The 26,228-nt window shown below is 35.5% G+C and overlaps 1 protein-coding gene and 2 long non-coding RNA genes across 4 annotated transcripts in view; 2 read left to right on the top strand and 1 right to left on the bottom strand.

The window, feature by feature from the left end:
• Positions 1–26,228, bottom strand: part of LOC128264029 (synaptosomal-associated protein 25) — a 475,697-nt gene that overhangs the window by 24,107 nt on the left and 425,362 nt on the right. The gene's annotated exons all lie outside the window — the stretch shown is intronic.
• On the top strand, positions 7,527–8,759 carry LOC128264032 (uncharacterized). The gene is made up of 3 exons (XR_008268640.1): positions 7,527–7,828; positions 8,107–8,178; positions 8,320–8,759. It is a non-coding gene; the product is annotated as an uncharacterized LOC128264032 (long non-coding RNA).
• On the top strand, positions 9,255–10,723 carry LOC128264031 (uncharacterized). The gene is made up of 3 exons (XR_008268639.1): positions 9,255–9,526; positions 9,805–9,876; positions 10,018–10,723. It is a non-coding gene; the product is annotated as an uncharacterized LOC128264031 (long non-coding RNA).

Raw genomic sequence — 26,228 nt, 5'->3', positions numbered from 1 at the left:
GCGTACGCCGGAAGCCGCCAACGCAGTCCCTGGGTCAAACGCCAGGTTCTAGACGAACGCTTCCGCCCTAACCTCTCTGCCGCAGGCTTAAGAATTCGAAGTGTGGGCTGCTCGCTCGACGCTCGTTTTCGTCGTCCTGGGGTCCTCGTTGTCCTTGTCCGCCTCCAGCTATCTCGACCAGCTCCGCTCCTTGTTGGCGACTCGGTAAGCTGCCGTTCTGGGACTCTAGCGGTGGACCGCTGTGCTCTCAACGCATACGCCTTTCGAGACACCAGCTGAACAAACGCGCGTCCTTCCGGGCTAGTCGCACCAGGACCTTGTACAGTTCCTGCAGGACGATCAGGCATACGCCGGAGTTCGCCAATGCAGTCCTTGTAGGCAGGTAGCTAGTTCTGGACACTTTGCTTCTGAGCCCACGGTTCTTCGTCGAAGGACTCTATTTGTTCACTTTGTCGGACACGCCGGGTGGGATGCCCAGCTCAAATCGCGACAGAAGTTGTAACAAAGCGCCTGGACTTAGCCGTGTGATGCCGTAAGGACCTCAGCTACCTGTGTCTCAATTCGGAGACTTTAGCTCTAAGTCCCGAACGTCTCGACGTAGCGATCTTGTTTCCTTGATGACTCCGCACGGCTTTACTTGCTCCTTCACGATGTTTCACTGGTTACTTGTTCACTTGATGACTGTTACTTGTTGACTTGATAGAAATCGACTGATCCAGCTTCCTGCGCTCGGCCGGTTTATATAGGCCTCCATTTACCGCTAGTTATCGACGTCTCCTTGCCTCCTGGTCCAAAGTCCACGGTTTTACCGTTCGACCTTTCGTCCTCTGTGCCCGGCACTAATATCAGGGTCCAAAGTCCGGTGCCGTCCCGTTACTTCCTTCTACCCACGGCCCTTCGCCGCTCTCTTGTATTGCTGTCCCTCTCGGACTCTCCTTGGCCTTGTCTGGTGCTCAGTTCACCACTCTCTCTCTCCGCACTACCGTTACTACGGGCGAATTCGCCGCGTAACTGGTAACTGGTAGGCCACTGCTTGCATGCGCTCACTCTGCTTGCTTCTTAACTTGTGGGGAGTTATTCAACTCCTCACAAGAGATATTTGCAGCGTGGGATAAGACTGAATCTGCCGAAAATCCACCCCATAATAAAAAAATCCCACACCCTAATTCTTAGAAAACAGCTTCAGAATTCTGAATAACTAAAATTATAAAATTAAATTAATCTTTCGCTGCTCATATATCCATACCCAAAATGACCGAACAAGGTTTGGCAGACAGACTCGCGAGCCTTGCCGGACCCTCATCAGCCAGTACCACACAAATAAACCCACGTATCATGACCGAGAGGGACATTGAGGAAAAAATAAAAGCAGTCTTAGAGACAAATCTCAGTAGCCTAGTAAAGGAAATAGATTTTTCCAAATATACAGATCAAACAATTAAAAGAGAATTAACGCACAATCTAAGTGAGTTAGATAAATAACCAGACATTGTTCGAACACTTAGAGACTGTTCAGGAAACAAAAGTGAATATTCGTCATGGAGGAAAAGTGTCGAGAGGGTGTTAAAAATCTATGAAAAATAATACCAAAATAGTATGGAATTCTTTTAGCAATCCGTAACAAAATTACTGGTCAAGCGGACGCAGTACTAGAATCATATAATACCCCCTTAGATTGGGCAGCTAGCGCGACCTAAGGACCTTAGATTATCAACTCTATGCTCTTCATTAAGGTAAAAATACTATAGATGAATATTATCAGACAGTTTATCAACAACTATCACTAATTCTGAACCAAATTGGCAGCTTAGATGCCTCACAAGAAACTATACAATATCTGACAGCCATGTACAGGGAAAAAGCCTTAGACACTTTTGTTAGAGGCCTTAATGGAAACCTGACACAATTGCTGGCCATTAAAGAACCACATGACTAAGGACACGCTCTACATTTATGCAGTCTGCTAGCGAACCAAAATGCTAGGAATAACCAGACACCAAAAACTCCGTATTTAGGGATGGCACCCATGCTACCACCCAAACCCCAACAACCATATAAGATGGTTCAAAAAAAATTTCCATCTGCCTCTCTACCATAACCCAAACCAATCTGGAAAACCCCCAATTACTCAAACTAACCAATTAAAATCTTATAGTCAACCTTATGCAAACGAATCCGGTGCAGTAGCGCCCTTATAGCACACCAAAACCTCCGCCACGACCACAACCGAAACCGGTTTCTATGGACGTCGATCAGTCAGTTCGATTGCGCCATATAAATTATATGAACAAACCAGCAAATAATGATTATGCAGGGAAAAGACCTCTCAGCACCGCTAATGTCCCCAATAATAACAAGATGCCAAGACAGTTCCATATTCAACCAGAGACAGAAAGTACCGCGCAGCAAAATTCAGATGAAGCTACATCAAGTTCAGAGTAGTATCTGTTGGTGGAAGAAAATAACGTAAACGAACTTCAGGAGGAATATGTATGGCAAAGCAATACCAAACATAATATGTCAGAACTTTATTTTTTAGAATAAATCGATAAAACCTCACTACCTTACTTTAAAGTAACCACGGGGAACGGCAAAATTCGAAAATTCTTAATCGGCACGGGCTCTAATCAAAATTATATTCAAAATCAATTAGTACCAAATCCAAAGCCAAATGAGAACACTTTTTCAGTTAGTTCAGTCGGTGGTAACAATAAAATAACACAACACGCAATACTTAAGCTCGCTAATATTTCGGATACACCCATTAAATTATTTTTGCTAGACTGAAAACCTTTCATGGTGTTTTGGGCAATGACACAATGAAAAGCCTAGGAGCAATAATAGATGTAAAAAATGATATATTAATTCTCGAAAATAAACGCAAAAATTAAAATTCAACAAATAGCGACACAAGCAGTAAATACAATTGAACCGCAAGTCAGCCATATGACCGAGTCACATAAATCAATAATAAAACTCCTCGTACAAAGTCACAAAATCCTCTTCGCAGATCCCGATTTAAAGTAAGCATAGACAACTAAAGTAGTAGGTGAGATCAGAACTTCATCAGATTCTCCAGTTTACGGAAAACATTACCCATACCCAATATCACCCAAACAGGAGGTAGAAAAACAAATAGCTGAGATGCTAAGAGATCAAGATCACAATATATTGCACCAGTCTGGGTAGTTCCGAAAAAGTCCGGTCAGTCCGTAGAGAAAAAGTACAGATTAGTAATTGATTATAGGAAACTTAATGAAGTTACTATCTCAGATCGGTGTCCCATTCCCGAAATTGGAGAAATTATTGCACAGCTTAGGGACAACAAGTATTTTTTGGTATTAGATCTTAAGAGTGGTTTTCACCAAATACCATTGAAAGATACAGACATAGAAAAACAGCATTCGCGGTAAATGGCGGAAAACACGAATTTACGAAACTCCCATACGGTTTGAAAAATTCCCCATACATAGGGAAAATTTGCTAAGTGTACGTTGATGATATAATAGTCTTTAGCAAAAACGAAGCGGAGCACGGGAAAAATTTGGAAAGAGTATTTTCAACGCTACAAAACAAATATGAGGGTTCAAATAGAGAAATGCCATTTTTCAAAAACGAAGTAGACTTCTTGGGGTACACAATATCAGAAAATGGAGGTAAACGACATAGATAAAATAAAAGCGATTACAAAATTTCCAGTTCCTAACCATTCTTCTAAGAGGCGAAGAAGGCCGCATATCTAAGACCAATTCAAGCAGAACTGCTATTAACTTGAGCAAAGACGCGATTACAGTATGCGAGAAATTAAAAAAATACTCTCGTCTCCAGAGAGCTTACCAATACTTATCCTACCTATTTCGGAAAAGAATTCCAATTGACTTCTGACGTTTCAAATTACGCAAAAGGCGCAGTATTGGTACAAAATCATAGGCCAATAATGTTCATTTCGCACACCCAGTCAAAAACTGGAGAGAACTACGCAACTAACGAAAGAGAGATGCTCGCTATCGTTTGGGCGCTTAAGACATTATCTTTACGGGTATTCAAATGTAATAATATACACGGATCACCAACCCTTAAGTTTTTCGAATTGGGTAAATAACCATAATGCTAAGCTTAAACGCTGGAGAGACCTCATTGGCGAGTATAACTACGAGATCAGGTACAAGCCCGGAGTAGCTAATGTGGTAGCGGACGCGTTGTCCCGGGCCCCCGCGGAAAAAATTTAATCAGCTCCTCAGCATCAGTCCATAGCAGCGAAAGCTCGTCACACAACCTCATATTTTCGGTAGAAGCTCCAATTAACATATTTTAAAACCAATTATTTTGACTGACAGCCGACACAGATTCATATAGTTTCGAAATCCCATTTCCAACATACCACAGACACATAATCAAACAAAAATCTTACGCAGAAGTAAAACTTATAGCAATTTTAACTAGTAGACTTGGCGCTTAGCTTATAAACGGAATCATTACATCCGAAGAGGTAATGGGAAAAATTCAAAACATTTACCCTACCTATTTTAAATCATACAAGTTACAAATGTCCAAGAACAAATTTTAGAGTCAAGAGCATCTGAAGATATTAAAAATCCGTTGAGGGAAATGTTAATTGCTTTCGGTATGCCGAAATGGATAATAATGGACAACGAACGATCATTTGGCTCAGCAGCAATAAAGTTTATGTTAGAAGATGAACTCAAAATATCGCTACTCACCACTGCTCCGTACGCATCGACAAGTAACGGACAAATAGAAAGGTTTCATTCAACCCTATCTGAAATCATGCATTGTGTCAAAAAAGACATCGGGAGCATATCATTTAAGGATTTAATCTTTAAAGCAGTTCAGGAATATAACAAATCGATACATTCTGTAACAAAAGAAAGACCGATAGACATATTTTTCAGAAGCACAGTCTTTAGTTCAACTGAAGACATAGAAAAAAACGAGAAGAAAAAAAAAGAAAATTAAAAATAAACAAACAGCCGAACTCGAATACCACAAGTAAGGAAAAATACTACCAAAACTTTTTAGGCCAGGCGAAACTGTACACTGTAAAAATAGATAAAATGTTAGGAACTAAACTTACACCTAGATACAAAGCCGAGAAAGTAGCGGAAATTAAAAGGACCACCATTAAAACACAAACCGGAAAAATCATACAAAAAAATAATATAAGAACATAATTTTTCAGATTATTTTTACCAACATGCTTGGGGATAACTACAGTCCTCGACTCCAATTCAGAAATAATCTCACTCGAAACCGGATTAGCGGCTAAAACAAGACGGAACATTTAAAATCATCCACACCTTTAACCTGCAAAGCTATGAAGAAACTCTAGCGAAGTTAGAAGAATCATTTTATTCACTCACTTCATCTTATCCATTACACCCATATGAACTAAAACAGATCCAAACGGATTAACTCATACTCCAAACTCAAAAAAGACAAAAAGGGGCAATAGAAGCAATAGGTACTGCATGGAAATGGCTGGCGGGATCACCAGATCACCACGACTATCAGATCTTAGAAGATAAGATAAATGAGCAGCTAGAAACAACAATAGACAAGTAGTAATTAACAGATTAATTAATCAAAAAAATAAACCAACTTACTATTGGTACTAATGCAATGTTGAAAATTAGCCAGAGCTCGGAAGAAATCGTAAATCAGAAAGCAAATATTTTAATGTATAAAATTCAATAAATAAAAGAATAAATAACCAACATAGTATACGCAATAACATGGGCCAAACCTAATACAATAAATCATTTTTAATTACGAACACAGAAACCAAATAGTGGAGGAGATTTTTAAAAAGAAAATAACCTTATTTTTAGCATAGAAGAATTATTGGAATTTGCTCGAATCAATTTAGCCACAAATGGCAAAGACCTTACTTACATTATTAGCCTCCCGACCATTGAATCAGATAATTGTAGAACTTTAAAAATTAAAGCAATAAAAAAAGCCCAAATAATCAATGATAAAAAATATGACAATTTTTTAGAATGTAAGAGACAATTATTTGCAATAATTAAACTTGTAAGTCCTATAATGATAAGACAATTGTAAATCAGAAAATTTGTTAGATTTAAGCAATACTAAGAAATACTACCAGGCAGCATGCTGCTAAACAACTTCAATGGACCAGTCTCACTAGATGAAAAACTTCTACAACTGCATAATACAATATCGTAATTCAACGGTAACAATTGGCGAAACCATCTTCAAGTCAAAGGAAATCAACATAATCGAACCAGAACCTCCGCTATTCCAACTACTGGGAGAAAAAAACTAAGTTAGAGGAAGTTCTCTCACTAAATATGGTCAAGGAACTCAACATTAACAACACAAAAGCGCTGGAAAAATTATGAAGCAAGGCAACCATAGAATCTTCCGTTAGCTACGGATCCGCCATTATCCTACTACTAATTATAATAGGATCAATCACGGAACTCCTACGAAGACGTAGGTCAACGGAAAGTACACAGCTTCCGTGCCAGAAACGCAAGAAAAGCCCACGCATTCCCGACCTGTACTCTACTATGTTGCGACCGAGGACAGTTGCGTTTTAGGAGGAAAGAGTTAACACGCAAATAATACAATTTCCCAGACAGAAGAAAGATTGCACAACAAACAGCAAAGCAATGCCCTCAATAAAGTTCAAACGAACTTAGCAACGTACGCTGAGCTTGCACCTTTTGGTCAGCGATCGTGGGAATCCAGAACAGCCAAATTTCCAAGTTGATCGAACTCAACTAATGCATACAATAAAATTAAGTATGGCCAACGTCGACGGCGACCAACAGTAGCAACAAATTATATGAAAGAACGTCAGCAGAAACATCATCAGCGGCAGACACGGAGGCAGCGTTGGAGCGACGCATAGCTATAAAAAACAATTGTGTACCTAAGTAAATTAGTTCTTAATCCAACTCAATAAAGAGAAGTTTGATTTATTTTTATATCAAAATCATAATCAATCTTTTAACTCATACATACATACATACAGATGAACACCCCAGTCGGAAGTTAGAGAACGCATTCCAATAAAAAGAATGTAAGAAGCTATAAATAAGCATTGTTTATGCATTCTAAAGAGTTTTTGTGAAATCGTCCCTTCTACTATAAGGCATAAAAAAAGCCTTCTTTTGCTTTGTAAACAAAAAGCTGAAACCCGAACTCTGCCGATCGTCCGATATTTTTGAAATCGTGTTTTCCACCGAAAACCTCGCTTACGAAAGAACGCAAAAAAAAGTCTTGTTCGGAATGGACAAAAAAAATAGGGAAACCAATTTAATCTATTTTTCTTAATGAACAGCAGCGGCGTAAGTAAATTCACTTTTTATCTTTAAAAACAATATCTAAACGCTTTGTTATGTTGGTGGTATATGACTTGTTAAACTTTTCCTAAAATTAATTCTGTAAAAAATATTAATATTTAATTTTATTAATAATAATATTTAATTTTTTTTATATTGTATTAGAAAATTATTAATTTGAATCAGTTTTTTATATATTTTAATTTTAGGTAATAATATATACACGATTACATGATTTCTTTTCAAAGCGTGATTTTGTTTTGAATTATTATTTTACATTGCCGGCGCTATAGTTTCCTCCGCCACTGTATTCACAAGGAGTAACCGAACAAAACGGTACTCTAAAAATCAAACGACAAGAAAAAAAGGGAAAATGCAAGAATGCGCGAGGTCTTTTTCGTTTTCTCGCCACTTTCATTTTGATTTTCAATTGAAATATCTGGTGCCTCTGTGATTTGTGAAATTAATATATTCTTTGCGGTTTTAATTTTTAAGTAAGTATAGTGTTGATATAAACAAACTAAATAGGAGTTCCAATACTGTTAATAAAATAACATGAACCAAACAATGGATTAGTTAAAACAATAAGTATGTACCTGTGCCAAAAAAATATCAAATTTATAAACACTTATTAACAGTCTTAAAAACAGTGTACGGTCAAAACAAATGTAAATAAATTTTTCCTTAAACTGTGTGTGGCTGTTAATCAAACAAATAAAAATAATTATTTTTTTCTTTTTCTTTTTTCTTTCTTTCTTTTACTTCTACCTAGGGTGGACTTACATCTACATACAAGTTGTGTTTTTAGGGTGGACCTAAGAACACAAATTAAGTGAACAAAAATGTAAGAAAAATAAACATAATTTTAAACAATTAGACATTACATATTTAAAAACTTTAATAATTTAAATGAAAAAAGATATTTTTCAAAATAAACGAAACTAATATAATTTAAAATAAGGGGAATGTCTACTAATTATAATAGGATCAATCACGGAACTCCTACGAAGACGTAGGTCAACGGAAAGTACACCAGCTTCCGTGCCAGAAACGCAAGAAAAGCCCACGCATTCCCGACCTGTACTCTACTATGTTGCGACCGAGGACAGTTGCGTTTTAGGAGGAAAGAGTTAACACGCAAAATAATACAATTTCCCAGACAGAAGAAAAGATTGCACAACAAACAGCAAAGCAATGCCCTCAATAAAGTTCAAACGAACTTAGCAACGTACGCTGAGCTTGCACCTTTTGGTCAGCGATCGTGGGAATCCAGAACAGCCAATTTCCAAGTTGATCGAACTCAACTAATGCATACAATAAAAATTAAGTATGGCCAACGGCGACGGCGACCAACAGTAGCAACAAATTATATGAAAGAACGTCAGCAGAAACATCATCAGCGGCAGACACGGAGGCAGCGTTGGAGCGACGCATAGCTATAAAAACAATTGTGTAACCTAAGTAAATTAGTTCTTAATCCAACTCAATAAAGAGAAGTTTGTTTTATTTTATATCAAAATCATAATCAATCTTTTAACTCATACATACATACATACAGATGAACACCCCAGTCGGAAGTTAGAGAACGCATTCCAATAAAAATAATGTAAGAAGCTATAAATAAGCATTGTTTATGCATTCTAAAGAGTTTTTGTGAAATCGTCCCTTCTACTATAAGGCATAAAAAAAGCCTTCTTTTGCTTTGTAAACAAAAAGCTGAAACCCGAACGCTGCCGATCGTCCGATATTTTTGAAATCGTGTTTTCCACCGAAAACCTCGCTTACGAAAGAACGCAAAAAAAAGTCTTGTTTCGGAATTAATATTATTAATAATAATATTTAATATATTTTATATTGTATTAGAAAATTATTAATTTGAATCAGTTTTTTATATATTTTAATTTTAGGTAATAATATATACACGATTACATGATTTCTTTTCAAAGCGTGATTTTGTTTTGAATTGTTATTTTACATTGCCGGCGCTATAGTTTCCTCCGCCACTGTATTCACAAGGAGTAACCGAACAAAACGGTACTCTAAAAATCAAACGACAAGAAAAAAAGGGAAAATGCAAGAATGCGCGAGGTCTTTTTCGTTTTCTCGCCACTTGCATTTTGATTTTCAATTGAAATATCTGGTGCCTCTGTGATTTGTGAAATTAATATATTCTTTGCGGTTTTAATTTTTAAGTAAGTATAGTGTTGATATAAGCAAACTAAATAGGAGTTCCAATACTGTTAATAAAATAACATGAACCAAACAATGGATTAGTTAAAACAATAAGTATGTACCTGTGCCAAAAAAATATCAAATTTATAAACACTTATTAACACTCTTAAAAACAGTGTACGGTCAAAACAAATGTAAATAAATTTTTCCTAAAACTGTGTGTGGCTGTTAATCAAACAAATAAAAATAATTATTTTTTTATTTTTCTTTTTTCTCTCTTTCTTTTACTTCTACCTAGGGTGGACTTACATCTACATACAAGTTGTGTTTTTAGGGTGGACCTAAGAACACAAATTAAGTGAACAAAAATGTAAGAAAAATAAACATAATTTTAAACAATTAGACATTACATATTTAAAAACTTTAATAATTTAAATGAAAAAAGATATTTTTCAAAATAAACAAAACTAATATAATTTAAAATAAGGGGAATGTCTACTAATTATAATAGGATCAATCACGGAACTCCTACGAAGACGTAGGTCAACGGAAAGTACACCAGCTTCCGTGCCAGAAACGCAAGAAAAGCCCACGCATTCCCGACCTGTACTCTACTATGTTGCGACCGAGGACAGTTGCGTTTTAGGAAGGAAGAGTTAACACGCAAAATAATACAATTTCCCAGACAGAAGAAAAGATTGCACAACAAACAGCAAAGCAATGCCCTCAATAAAGTTCAAACGAACTTAGCAACGTACGCTGAGCTTGCACCTTTTGGTCAGCGATCGTGGGAATCCAGAACAGCCAAATTTCCAAGTTGATCGAACTCAACTAATGCATACAATAAAAATTAAGTATGGCCAACGGCGACGGCGACCAACAGTAGCAACAAATTATATGAAAGAACGTCAGCAGAAACATCATCAGCGGCAGACACGGAGGCAGCGTTGGAGCGACGCATAGCTATAAAAAACAATTGTGTAACCTAAGTAAATTAGTTCTTAATCCAACTCAATAAAGAGAAGTTTGATTTATTTTTATATCAAAATCATAATCAATCTTTTAACTCATACATACATACAGATGAACACCCCAGTCGGAAGTTAGAGAACGCATTTCAATAAAAATAATGTAAGAAGCTATAAATAAGCATTGTTTATGCATTCTAAAGAGTTTTTGTGAAATCGTCCCTTCTACTATAAGGCATTAAAAAAGCCTTCTTTTGCTTTGTAAACAAAAAGCTGAAACCCGAACGCTGCCGATCGTCCGATATTTTTGAAATCGTGTTTTCCACCGAAAACCTCGCTTACGAAAGAACGCAAAAAAAAGTCTTGTTTCGGAATTAATATTATTAACAATAATATTTAATATATTTTATATTGTATTAGAAAATTATTAATTTGAATCAGTTTTTTATATATTTTAATTTTAGGTAATAATATATACACGATTACATGATTTCTTTTCAAAGCGTGATTTTGTTTTGAATTATTATTTTACATTGCCGGCGCTATAGTTTCCTCCGCCACTGTATTCACAAGGAGTAACCGAACAAAACGGTACTCTAAAAATCAAACGACAAGAAAAAAAGGGAAAATGCAAGAATGCGCGAGGTCTTTTTCGTTTTCTCGCCACTTGCATTTTGATTTTCAATTGAAATATCTGGTGCCTCTGTGATTTGTGAAATTAATATATTCTTTGCGGTTTAATTTTTAAGTAAGTATAGTGTTGATATAAACAAACTAAATAGGAGTTCCAATACTGTTAATAAAATAACATGAACCAAACAATGGATTAGTTAAAACAATAAGTATGTACCTGTGCCAAAAAAATATCAAATTTATATACACTTATTAACAGTCTTAAAAACAGTGTACGGTCAAAACAAATGTAAATAAATTTTTCCTAAAACTGTGTGTGGCTGTTAATCAAACAAATAAAATAATTATTTTTTTCTTTTTTCTCTCTTTCTTTTACTTCTACCTAGGGTGGACTTACATCTACATACAAGTTGTGTTTTTAGGGTGGACCTAAGAACACAAATTAAGTGAACAAAAATGTAAGAAAAATAAACATAATTTTAAACAATTAGACATTACTTATTTAAAAACTTTAATAATTTAAATGAAAAAAGATATTTTTCAAAATAAACAAAACTAATATAATTTAAAATAAGGGGAATGTCGCGGTCGAATATTCACCGTTTAACGAAAAAACAAAAGGAAGAGCTTCATCAATCGGCTGCTCTACTTTTGATACAGAAAATAATTCTGGAAATGAATGCCCAAATTTATGTGAACCCGAATCGGATAAAAGTGCATCAAACTATTCTTTTGAATATGATACCTATGAATCTCCGTGAAAAATGATTAGAATGGTACCATAATAATAATGTTACTAGAGATCAACTTGATGCACTTTTAAATATTTTTGAATTCGGAAAATCTAGATCTTCAGTAGGATATTAAGTCCAAGTTTGATAATGGAGCTTAATAATGACGGTACTAGGGACAGGGAAGGTTTTGCGTCCTACATTCATTTAAATGAAACATTATTCGGTAAGTGTTTTACAAACTTACAATCATATTTTTAAAAAATTACATATTTCCATCTCATTATTATATTTTATATTATATTTTCTCATTATTATATTTTTAGAGTCACAAAGGAGGGACTGCTACCGCTTCACCGACCACATAAAAGACCTTTGACTGGCCTTCACTAGGGCTAAGAACAAAACTTACAAGGCTAAAAGTATAGCAGAAAGGATGAGAGAGGAAAAAAACGACTCGGAGTAATTATAGTAATTATAATTAATTACAATAAATTATAAATTAAACGTTTATAAAAAAAAATTAAATAAATAAAAATTGGAATTGAAAAAAGAAACGGTTCCCAATAGCATTTTTGGGAACGATAATATTTGCATTCTTGGGTAAGACTATTAAAAGGCATGTTTTGGAATCATACTAAATGTGTTCTTGTGGGAGGGATCAATATTTATTCTTTAGATGTGTTACGCAATGCTTGCTTTGGAAGCTATACAGGAAGGTTTTTGAGGAACGTTTCTAAGTTCATTCTAACAGTGCGCTGTAGAATGCTTCCTTCGTAAAGCACAAATGGAAGGGAAAGCCGAGCGTTTCCGAAGTTGAAACTACCTTCCGATGGAACGCATTAAGATTCGTTCTTAGATCGGTTCTAAAAGAAGGCTTGCTTCTTGTCCCGTCTCGAACAAAAAGGAAAGGGAGCTTTCAGGGATCTGGAATGCGTTTTTCGCATGCAAGGAAGCGAAAAAAACACATCCTGGAAGCGTGTTTTTTCCCACTGGGACACATGCATAATAAACGGATTTTTGTACATATGTATGTTTATTTTCCTCGCGTGGTATACTAAAATTCTGATAAGTCTTACGACTTATATTAAAAAAACAACATTTTGTATAACCGGTAAAAATGTTTGGGCTTTGGTAACGGGTATTTGGGTTGCTATTTCTTTCGGTTATTGTTTCGGTTAGGCAAAAACAAATTATTTCGGTTCGGGTTTCGGTTTTGGTTAAAGTTTTAATGCGGTTATACCGGTTGGAAACCCTGGTCTTAACAATTAAATTGTTGGTTTTACATAGTTTTTTTCTGTGCACAAAATCCTTAAAAATGTTCCGCCAAAATGGTAATGTTGAAAATAATCATTTATTTATAAATACAAATTTTTTTTTATAAAAATACATTTTTCCAAAATGTTGTTTTGTTGTTGCATTACATATATGCTCATACTTAAACTTCTGCAAAGTAAACATAAAGTAAAATGGTATTAGGGCCTGTTTTCTCATCTTGATTATTAACTAAAAGTCGATTTTAAACTTGAAACCTTCAACTTTTATAGTGTGTAAGTGAAAATTCCGGCCGGCATAAATAATGCATTAGTGACCGTATATGTGAGTGTGTCTATGCCAAAAGAACCAGTGCGTTCCATAAATTACTTGTTTTGCTAGCAAAAATGAATGTAAGAAGCTATAAAGTAGCTTTGTTGATGTATTTTAAAAATGTTTGGTGAAATGGTCCTTTTATTATAAGGCTTAAATAAGTATTCTTTTGGCAATGTAGCAAAAAATAACTGAAACCTGAACATTGCCGAACGTCCGTTTCTTTTACGATAAATAAATATATACATATACACGAAGCGTGATTTTGTTTTGACTTATTTCTCATTTCGCTGTACTTTACTTTGCACGGCTTCTGTTATCACAAGCAGTAACCGAAAGAACTGTACTCTTAAAAAACAAATGACAAGAACAAAAGCGAAACTGAAAAGAAGCGCGCGATCATTTTCGTTTCCTTGGCATTTCTCTCCACTTGCGTTTTGATTTTCTAGGAGACAATCTTGTGTGCTGTGTGTTATACATTTAGTAATAATCGCTGCCGTTGAAATATTCAAGTAAGTATAGTGTTGTTATGAGGGTTGACCTAAACTGAAAAAATTAAGTTTAATTATTAGACTTTATATTAAAGTTCATATACCCTTAATCAAAAAGAATTTCTAAAAAAATTACAAATTAAAAATGTTAAATTTTTATTAATTTTGTTTTTAAATATTTTTATTGATCCCATGGGACCTATAGGCTATAGTCTTCCGATTTTGATGAAATTTAAACCATAATTCTGAAATATTTAGCCATTACTATATGTCGAAGAACTAATAAAAAAAATTAAGAAACAGCAAAGTTATAATTTTTTTCATTTATATTTCCGATTGTTCTTATGGGAGCTATATTCTATAGTCGTCTGATCCGGCTCGTTCCGACTTATATACTACCTGCAATAGAAAGACAGATTCATGCAGATAGCTTTAGAACTGAGGGACTGGTTTGCGTATAAACTGACGGATCGATCCTTGTGATGATTAAGAATATATACTTTATAGGGTCGGATACGTCTCCTTCACTGCGTTGCAAAATTCTGAATAAAATTATAATACCCTCTGCAAGGGTATACAAAAACAATTAAAACAGAAAAGAAATCAAAATAAATTAATCGATTTTAAAAATAAAATAAATGTTTATTAAAACAAAAATACTAATTTTTTGTCGCACTGTCGTTATTCAAAACTCACCTGGGTGACAATATGCGGAAAAATATTTTCAGGGTGCAATGTCCCATCTTTATAATGGAGCTGTACTTTGGCGGTTCTAGAGACCGAGAAGGTTTTGCCTCGTACTAACACCTAAATGATTCGGTAAGTGTTTAGCAAACTTACAATTATATTTTATTAAAACTACATAATTCCTCCTTTGGGATGTTTTTTTAATCTTCGCTCAAGGAGGTGATCACTTTTCCGATTTTTTAATTTTTTTTTAAGCAAAAATTTTTTAACAAGTTTCTAATTCTTATATTTTCAGAGTCACAAAGATGGTACGGCTGTCGTTTTACCGACAATATAAGGGAGCTTAGGCTGGCATTTACAAGGGAGAAGAACAAGAAGTACAAGGCAAAATTTATGGCAAGGATGTAAACGAAGAAGGCCCGGAATATTAAAATATATATCATAAAATAAATTTGTTAATTAAAATGAATACAAAATTTTGTAACGGTTCCCGATTCTTTTCTTTGGAAACATTCTTTTTACAATCTTGGGTAAGGTTATTAGAAGCCATGTTTTGGAAACACAAAAGAACAAAAGATGACTTGAGAAAGAATGCTTGCTTTTGTGTCCCGTCCAGTGTAAAACGGAAAGCAAACTTTCACTGAAATAGAAGCATTTTTTATATGCAAAAAAAGCGTAAGCGAACTCATTCTAGAATGTGTCCATTTCCGACTGGTTATTCAAACACACATACGGTGAAATTTTTGCCGGCCAGCATAGACACTCACACACACAACAAAAAGAAATTTGAAATTTAAAATACTAAAACATTAACTTGTTTAACTTGCTACTTACAATCATAACATATCATCCACTAACATTTTACTTATTTATAAAGTTTAAAAAACACTATTCACCTTTTCTTGCACTCCACAAAAAACAAGCAATGCGAAAGCCATGTATTCGGGAGTTTGAATTTCGTAACTGTCCTTCACCCTCTTATTGAATTTTTGTCGCCATCTTGCTTGATTCTCTCTTCTCCGACTTGAGAGAACATTCAAAGAGAGAGAGAACTCAGCTGAATGGTAAAAATTAAAATCTTTTGTAAATATCAAATGGACCAGTCGTTATCGAACTTAACTTCACGAATAGTTTTTTGTGTGTAGTCCTTTTTGTCTCCTTTCGCGATGTAATAGCACGGTTGGAGCTTGCCAAAATTTATTTAAACTGGTCAATATCAAAATGGCGTTATGTCCTTTGAATCAGACCAGTCCAAAATGTTCCTGTTTGATAAAACAGGTTCAAAACGTATTTCCGCCGGCCACCAGGCTCTGTGTGCTATCATACGGTCAAGACTGTTAAAAAGTGGCTTTAAAATATATACATAAATATATTGAAAAACGGTATGTTGCCATATGACAGTTTGAATACGCCCTTAAAATGGACAGTTCAATGCATAACATAACATAACATAACATATACAAATGCGATAGTATACAGCGATTGTCTTCAGCTTCTGCTGGTAAAAAAAGCAGTTGCGAAAACAAATGTACACTGTTAGCAGCGGACTGAATAATAAAGAATGCGATTTTCGCGCACTTCGTTATTCCGTATTTCAAATCAATTTAATATCCGAAAGACTCGTTCAGCGGTTATCGTTGCAATTAGTACCAAACAGAACACAATTTCATCATCATAAGACCAGAGCAAGGAAAATAGTATCAAGACCTACCGACTTTCCAGAACACCGAATTATCATTGCTCAAAAATTCCACAAAATTGCCCGATAGTTTCCTCTGCCGAAAAAGCCAAACGTCGCTGGAAAAATTCAAGAAACTGGACAACTTGGAACCAACAAGGAAATAGAGTAAGCCAGAGGAAAGACATTGTGAGAAACATTTTGGGAAAATCTTCAGCATGCACAAGATGGAAGGTTAATAGTCAGATTAACCTTTTGAGAAATCCTTTAGTATGGCAAGTAGGTAAAAATCCAAAGGACCAATTCAATCAAATGATTAAGTTACAACTGAAGAAATAAAATGTTACCGTCCGAAAACTGTGACTTCCACAACGTCAGCCCCATTTATTGCCTTAAAATGCTTAGAACACTTGGTCAATAAAAATTTGAGCATGATAATTTAAAAACCTTGAGAACTATTTGGAGGATGACAATTTGTTTGCAGAGCTCACAAGCATAGCACTCAAACAATAACAAAAAAAAAGTCATGATCAGAGCAAAGATCTTTTTACCGTAAATCTTGATTGGGATACAGAGATTTCAAATTTGGGAGGCCCTCAGACATGACTTGCAATGTTTAAACAAAATCACAATTCCGCGACACGTTTATGATTATAAAAAATATCTCAAAAACAGGAGCAACACATACTTTTGGATGCTTCTGAAAAGTCATTTGAGGCTGTTGCTTATATAACATATATATAACAAGAAAGGAAGCAAACTTCGGCAAGCCGAAGTTTATATACCCTTGCAACTATTGCAAGAATTAAATATTTTTGAAAACATTAAAATTATGATTTACTTGCGTATATGTCTAAAAACATTGAAGCAATGATGATTTGCAGCTCATTATTAGGTAGTTATTTTATATAATTTTATTATTTCTATTGGAGCTATATGATATAGTCGTCCTATTTTGATGAAATTTTAACCGTACTTCTGAAATATTTATCCATTACTATATGTCGAAGAACTTATAGAAAAATTTAAAAACACCAAAGTTATAATTTTTTTTTATTTACTTTTATGATTGTTCCTATGGGAGCTATATGCTATAGTCGTCCGATTTTGATGAAATTTAAACCGTAATTCTGAAATATTTATCCATTACTATATCTCGAAGAACTAAAAAAAAATTAATAAACAGAAAAGCTATAATTTTTTTTCATTTATTTTTATGATTGTTCCTATGGGAGCTATATGCTATAGTCGTCCGATTTTGATGAAATTTAAACCGTAATTCTGAAATATTTAACCATTACTATATCTCGAAGAACTAAAAAAAAAAAATAAAAAACAGAAAAGTTATAATTTTTTTTCATTTATTTTATCCGATTGTTCCTATGGGAGCTATATGCTATAGTCGTCCGATTTTGATAAAATTTAAATCATAATTCTGAAATATTAAACCATAACTAAATGTCGAAGAACTAAAAAAAAAATTAAAAAACAGCAAATTTATAATTTTTTTCATTTATTTTTCCGATTGTTCCTATGGGAGCTATATGCTATAGTCGTCCGATCCGGCTCGCTCCGACTTATATACTACCTGCAATAGAAAGACAACTTTTGGGAAAATTTCATGCAGATAGCTTAAAAACTGAGAGACTAGTTTGCATATAAACGGACGGACAGACGGACAGACGGTAGACGGACGGACAGACGGACATGGCTAGATCGACTCTACTAGTGATGCTGATCAAGAATATATATACTTTATAGGGTCGGAAACGTCTCCTTCACTGCGTTGCAAACTTCTGACTGAAATTATAATACCCTCTGCAAGGGTATAAAAACAGACAAACGACGGTAAGCCTATCGAAAATAGCTTCATTAGAACAAATAAGCCCTTCCACGACTAGAGTTATGTAAGGCTGTGCTAGGTGCAGAGCTTGCTGAAAAGGTAAAAAAGCATCGAATTTCTAAAAAAAAGATATAACATGTTGGCACACGCCAAGTCTGAACGGCGCAGATATACTCTCTAGAACTATACCTATCCTTATACGGACCACTGTTTGTTCATTAATTTGAGGAGCAATGGACAGCTCCAAGGAATATTACTAATTCTTTGAAATTATAATTCACGAGTGTTGAGAAGACTTCGCACTAGCAGGCCCTTTGCCCCTTTTGTCTGCGGCCACCCAGAGACTGGCGAAGTGTGCACCTAGGTAAAATGAAACGTTATTTCTTCGGTGGAACAATATGTTTGAATGGCATCTTGAGTGCTTGGGTCAAACATGAAGGCGACTCTGTTTGCGACAAATGTAGAACATTCTGCGAATCAGAGCAGAAGAATACCTTGTACGATTTTAGCAGTGCTAAACAACCTGCTTTATATGTAGCGATTGCTATTTAACTGGTGCCACTCACGATTTGGCAGTGAGAAGCTGGACATTGCGATTTTCAGACAAGTCGATGGATTGCACATAAATGCAGTCGCCACATCCGTGAATTGAGGCATCGCAAAATGTGTGCAGCTCCATGGTTTACAAATTAGGTTGTAGGCAAAGTCAAGGTAATGACATTGTTGACAATGATTTGAGCGATTCTAAGCACTTAATCCATGCTTATTGAAGAGACTGGGGTACCGATTAATCCCAGGCTAATTTTAGCAGTTAAAGCTCTTGCATGATGTCTAAAAACATTGAAGCAATGATGATTTGCAGCTCATTATTAGGTAGTTATTTTATATAATTTTATTATTTCTATTGGAGCTATATGATATAGTCGTCCTATTTTGATGAAATTTTAACCGTACTTCTGAAATATTTATCCATTACTATATGTCGAAGAACTTATAGAAAAATTTAAAAACACCAAAGTTATAATTTTTTTTTATTTACTTTTATGATTGTTCCTATGGGAGCTATATGCTATAGTCGTCCGATTTTGATGAAATTTAAACCGTAATTCTGAAATATTTATCCATTACTATATCTCGAAGAACTAAAAAAAAATTAATAAACAGAAAAGCTATAATTTTTTTTCATTTATTTTTATGATTGTTCCTATGGGAGCTATATGCTATAGTCGTCCGATTTTGATGAAATTTAAACCGTAATTCTGAAATATTTAACCATTACTATATCTCGAAGAACTAAAAAAAAAAAATAAAAAACAGAAAAGTTATAATTTTTTTTCATTTATTTTATCCGATTGTTCCTATGGGAGCTATATGCTATAGTCGTCCGATTTTGATAAAATTTAAATCATAATTCTGAAATATTAAACCATAACTAAATGTCGAAGAACTAAAAAAAAAATTAAAAAACAGCAAATTTATAATTTTTTTTCATTTATTTTTCCGATTGTTCCTATGGGAGCTATATGCTATAGTCGTCCGATCCGGCTCGCTCCGACTTATATACTACCTGCAATAGAAAGACAACTTTTGGGAAAATTTCATGCAGATAGCTTAAAAACTGAGAGACTAGTTTGCATATAAACGGACGGACAGACGGACAGACGGCAGACGGACGGACAGACGGACATGGCTAGATCGACTCTACTAGTGATGCTGATCAAGAATATATATACTTTATAGGGTCGGAAACGTCTCCTTCACTGCGTTGCAAACTTCTGACTGAAATTATAATACCCTCTGCAAGGGTATAAAAACAGACAAACGACGGTAAGCCTATCGAAAATAGCTTCATTAGAACAAATAAGCCCTTCCACGACTAGAGTTATGTAAGGCTGTGCTAGGTGCAGAGCTTGCTGAAAAGGTAAAAAAGCATCGAATTTCTAAAAAAAAGATATAACATGTTGGCACACGCCAAGTCTGAACGTCGCAGATATACTCTCTAGAACTATACCTATCCTTATACGGACCACTGTTTGTTCATTAATTTGAGGAGCAATGGACAGCTCCAAGGAATATTACTAATTCTTTGAAATTATAATTCACGAGTGTTGAGAAGACTTCGCACTAGCAGGCCCTTTGCCCCTTTTGTCTGCGGCCACCCAGAGACTGGCGAAGTGTGCACCTAGGTAAAATGAAACGTTATTTCTTCGGTGGAACAATATGTTTGAATGGCATCTTGAGTGCTTGGGTCAAACATGAAGGCGACTCTGTTTGCGACAAATGTAGAACATTCTGCGAATCAGAGCAGAAGAATACCTTGTACGATTTTAGCAGTGCTAAACAACCTGCTTTATATGTAGCGATTGCTATTTAACTGGTGCCACTCACGATTTGGCAGTGAGAAGCTGGACATTGCGATTTTCAGACAAGTCGATGGATTGCACATAAATGCAGTCGCCACATCCGTGAATTGAGGCATCGCAAAATGTGTGCAGCTCCATGGTTTACAAATTAGGTTGTAGGCAAAGTCAAGGTAATGACATTGTTGACAATGATTTGAGCGATTCTAAGCACTTAATCCATGCTTATTGAAGAGACTGGGGTACCGATTAATCCCAGGCTAATTTTAGCAGTTAAAGCTCTTGCATGATGTCTAAAAACATTGAAGCAATGATGATTTGCAGCTCATTATTAGGTAGTTATTTTATATAATTTTATTATTTCTATTGGAGCTATATGATATAGTCGTCCTATTTTGATGAAATTTTAACCGTACTTCTGAAATATTTATCCATTACTATATGTCGAAGAACTTATAGAAAAATTTAAAAACACCAAAGTTATAATTTTTTTTTATTTACTTTTATGATTGTTCCTATGGGAGCTATATGCTATAGTCGTCCGATTTTGATGAAATTTAAACCGTAATTCTGAAATATTTATCCATTACTATATCTCGAAGAACTAAAAAAAAAATTAATAAACAGAAAAGCTATAATTTTTTTTCATTTATTTTTATGATTGTTCCTATGGGAGCTATATGCTATAGTCGTCCGATTTTGATGAAATTTAAACCGTAATTCTGAAATATTTAACCATTACTATATCTCGAAGAACTAAAAAAAAAAATAAAAAACAGAAAAGTTATAATTTTTTTTCATTTATTTTATCCGATTGTTCCTATGGGAGCTATATGCTATAGTCGTCCGATTTTGATAAAATTTAAATCATAATTCTGAAATATTAAACCATAACTAAATGTCGAAGAACTAAAAAAAAAATTAAAAAACAGCAAATTTATAATTTTTTTTCATTTATTTTTCCGATTGTTCCTATGGGAGCTATATGCTATAGTCGTCCGATCCGGCTCGCTCCGACTTATATACTACCTGCAATAGAAAGACAACTTTTGGGAAAATTTCATGCAGATAGCTTAAAAACTGAGAGACTAGTTTGCATATAAACGGACGGACAGACGGACAGACGGCAGACGGACGGACAGACGGACATGGCTAGATCGACTCTACTAGTGATGCTGATCAAGAATATATATACTTTATAGGGTCGGAAACGTCTCCTTCACTGCGTTGCAAACTTCTGACTGAAATTATAAATACCCTCTGCAAGGGTATAAAAACAGACAAACGACGGTAAGCCTATCGAAAATAGCTTCATTAGAACAAATAAGCCCTTCCACGACTAGAGTTATGTAAGGCTGTGCTAGGTGCAGAGCTTGCTGAAAAGGTAAAAAAGCATCGAATTTCTAAAAAAAAGATATAACATGTTGGCACACGCCAAGTCTGAACGTCGCAGATATACTCTCTAGAACTATACCTATCCTTATACGGACCACTGTTTGTTCATTAATTTGAGGAGCAATGGACAGCTCCAAGGAATATTACTAATTCTTTGAAATTATAATTCACGAGTGTTGAGAAGACTTCGCACTAGCAGGCCCTTTGCCCCTTTTGTCTGCGGCCACCCAGAGACTGGCGAAGTGTGCACCTAGGTAAAATGAAACGTTATTTCTTCGGTGGAACAATATGTTTGAATGGCATCTTGAGTGCTTGGGTCAAACATGAAGGCGACTCTGTTTGCGACAAATGTAGAACATTCTGCGAATCAGAGCAGAAGAATACCTTGTACGATTTTAGCAGTGCTAAACAACCTGCTTTATATGTAGCGATTGCTATTTAACTGGTGCCACTCACGATTTGGCAGTGAGAAGCTGGACATTGCGATTTTCAGACAAGTCGATGGATTGCACATAAATGCAGTCGCCACATCCGTGAATTGAGGCATCGCAAAATGTGTGCAGCTCCATGGTTTACAAATTAGGTTGTAGGCAAAGTCAGGGTAATGACATTGTTGACAATGATTTGAGCGATTCTAAGCACTTAATCCATGCTTATTGAAGAGACTGGGGTACCGATTAATCCCAGGCTAATTTTAGCAGTTAAAGCTCTTGCATGATGTCTAAAAACATTGAAGCAATGATGATTTGCAGCTCATTATTAGGTAGTTATTTTATATAATTTTATTATTTCTATTGGAGCTATATGATATAGTCGTCCTATTTTGATGAAATTTTAACCGTACTTCTGAAATATTTATCCATTACTATATGTCGAAGAACTTATAGAAAAATTTAAAAACACCAAAGTTATAATTTTTTTTTATTTACTTTTATGATTGTTCCTATGGGAGCTATATGCTATAGTCGTCCGATTTTGATGAAATTTAAACCGTAATTCTGAAATATTTATCCATTACTATATCTCGAAGAACTAAAAAAAAATTAATAAACAGAAAAGCTATAATTTTTTTTCATTTATTTTTATGATTGTTCCTATGGGAGCTATATGCTATAGTCGTCCGATTTTGATGAAATTTAAACCGTAATTCTGAAATATTTAACCATTACTATATCTCGAAGAACTAAAAAAAAAAAATAAAAAACAGAAAAGTTATAATTTTTTTTCATTTATTTTATCCGATTGTTCCTATGGGAGCTACATGCTATAGTCGTCCGATTTTGATAAAATTTAAATCATAATTCTGAAATATTAAACCATAACTAAATGTCGAAGAACTAAAAAAAAAATTAAAAAACAGCAAATTTATAATTTTTTTTCATTTATTTTTCCGATTGTTCCTATGGGAGCTATATGCTATAGTCGTCCGATCCGGCTCGCTCCGACTTATATACTACCTGCAATAGAAAGACAACTTTTGGGAAAATTTCATGCAGATAGCTTAAAAACTGAGAGACTAGTTTGCATATAAACGGACGGACAGACGGACAGACGGCAGAACTACGGACAGACGGACATGGCTAGATCGACTCTACTAGTGATGCTGATCAAGAATATATATACTTTATAGGGTCGGAAACGTCTCCTTCACTGCGTTGCAAACTTCTGACTGAAATTATAATACCCTCTGCAAGGGTATAAAAACAGACAAACGACGGTAAGCCTATCGAAAATAGCTTCATTAGAACAAATAAGCCCTTCCACGACTAGAGTTATGTAAGGCTGTGCTAGGTGCAGAGCTTGCTGAAAAGGTAAAAAAGCATCGAATTTCTAAAAAAAAGATATAACATGTTGGCACACGCCAAGTCTGAACGTCGCAGATATACTCTCTAGAACTATACCTATCCTTATACGGACCACTGTTTGTTCATTAATTTGAGGAGCAATGGACAGCTCCAAGGAATATTACTAATTCTTTGAAATTATAATTCACGAGTGTTGAGAAGACTTCGCACTAGCAGGCCCTTTGCCCCTTTTGTCTGCGGCCACCCAGAGACTGGCGAAGTGTGCACCTAGGTAAAATGAAACGTTATTTCTTCGGTGGAACAATATGTTTGAATGGCATCTTGAGTGCTTGGGTCAAACATGAAGGCGACTCTGTTTGCGACAAATGTAGAACATTCTGCGAATCAGAGCAGAAGAATTCCTTGTACGATTTTAGCAGTGCTAAACAACCTGCTTTATATGTAGCGATTGCTATTTAACTGGTGCCACTCACGATTTGGCAGTGAGAAGCTGGACATTGCGATTTTCAGACAAGTCGATGGATTGCACATAAATGCAGTCGCCACATCCGTGAATTGAGGCATCGCAAAATGTGTGCAGCTCCATGGTTTACAAATTAGGTTGTAGGCAAAGTCAAGGTAATGACATTGTTGACAATGATTTGAGCGATTCTAAGCACTTAATCCATGCTTATTGAAGAGACTGGGGTACCGATTAATCCCAGGCTAATTTTAGCAGTTAAAGCTCTTGCATGATGATTTTCGAAACAATGATGAGAGGGGACAACAATCCTAAGGAATCCAACAAGGATAACGCGGTCGAAAATATGGTCGTTTTAGTTATTGTAAACAGTAACCGTTTGTTGAGGCGCTTGTAATGGCGTCTTCTTTGAGCTTCAAGTTATTGACCGACTCGTCATCCTTTGCGTCGTGTTGCTTGGAATGCCGTTTAACCAAGGGATAATGTCCAAGGCAGAGTATCGCGGGAAATTCTTGCTATATGCTTCACAGATCTGTCAAATTGTTTGCTTCGCAAAGAAAATCATCCACATAAAATGAAGACTTGATTGTTGAGGCACAGGAATCTCCTTAGAATATTAGTCTGCCAATGTTGCAAGCAATGAATTGCCAAGAATGGCGACGAAGCTGTTCGGTATGTCACGGTGTTTAATTCGTAAGTCTGCAACTCTTCGCTGTGTGTACAGATCCTCTTGCACCGTAAGTCCCACAAGCAGTCAATCATTTAGCGAGTTTTGCGATGAAGAAGGCACGAGGTGAGAGCTTAAAGAAGTTAGGTCGACTAAAATCGAATTCTTGAAATTTGATAACCGGAATCGTTTGCCCATTTTTTGCCCGCTTTTGCCTACCAATTAGAAATTTTTCGAAAACCTAAAAGTGGACTTTTTTAATTTTTTTTTTTAATTCACAGGGGAATTGTTTAAATAAAAAAATCGTTTGCCCACTTCTTAAAAATATGTGTCAATTTCCGGCTGACTATATGTGATAAAATGCAAAATTGTAGAGCAAGTTATAATGAAGACAATAGAGACTTAATTAGAGTAGTTGCACATGCTGTGATATTTGTAGTTGATTGCCCAATAATGTCCAATAAATACTTTAATGTGATGCTTGTTTCGACGAATCGAGAAGTGCTCTGCCCGGGAAATAGGTCCCTGAGGCTTCTCGAACTAAAACTCTTACTGTGGCAAGAATGATTTGTTCTTCATGCGAACTTTTAACATGCGAATTAGTTGCAGCAAATTTTGATGCTGGTAATGATGGTAAAAACGATCCCTTTTACATACGTCCGCTTTCAAATTCTCCGCACAGTTTTTCAAGGGCTCATGATAAATCGTGATTTTCAATATATGAAATACATTCGTTTATTTATTCTGAAAAATTCCAACTATCTAGTCAAGTAAGATAGAGGTCAAAAATTCGATCATTGCATCAGTGTGACCATATATACTGTTTAGTTCCCCATTAATTTATTAATTAATTATTTTTGTCCGTATTATTATGAGAAATTTTTCTAGACAACTTATCCATCCTCAATTCGAAGTATGATCAAACATAGTCTGTGTACGAAAAGTTTGCCGCTCAGCTCAGTGAAGAAATCGGACAAGGCTCCTCCCAATCATTTCGTCTGGCTGTTGGCTCCCTTCTATCGATACGGAGGTTTCACAGGCGATTTTCTTCGCTGGTCGACTTTCCGAGACCTTTTCACGGCGATATACCTAGACAAAGTCCCCCTCTTGAAATCTGTTTCACTTAAATGCCAAAACTAGAGGCGAAGTTCAGGCCATACATTTAAATTCACCACTTACGAACGACGGATCCGTTCAACTTGTGATAACCTAACTGAGTATTTCGAAAACAAGAATGTTCACACCAAGTACGCGTTTGTATTTTCTACTAGTGTAGAGCGACCGCTCCAACTCTCTACCCAAGTCTCCGCTCCGCTCTGGAGAGCGCTGGTTAAGTTAAGTACTGGGGTTCACGTCAAGTAGGCGTTTGTATATTCTGACAGTGTAGAGCGACTAGTCTTCATCCGCTGCCCCTACG

The sequence above is a fragment of the Drosophila gunungcola genome, unplaced genomic scaffold, assembly GCF_025200985.1.
Source record: "Drosophila gunungcola strain Sukarami unplaced genomic scaffold, Dgunungcola_SK_2 000051F, whole genome shotgun sequence".
NCBI classification, from domain to species: Eukaryota; Metazoa; Arthropoda; class Insecta; order Diptera; family Drosophilidae; genus Drosophila; species Drosophila gunungcola.
The sequence above is the reverse complement of the archived record's forward strand: the minus strand, read 5'-3'. Positions and strand labels throughout refer to the sequence as shown.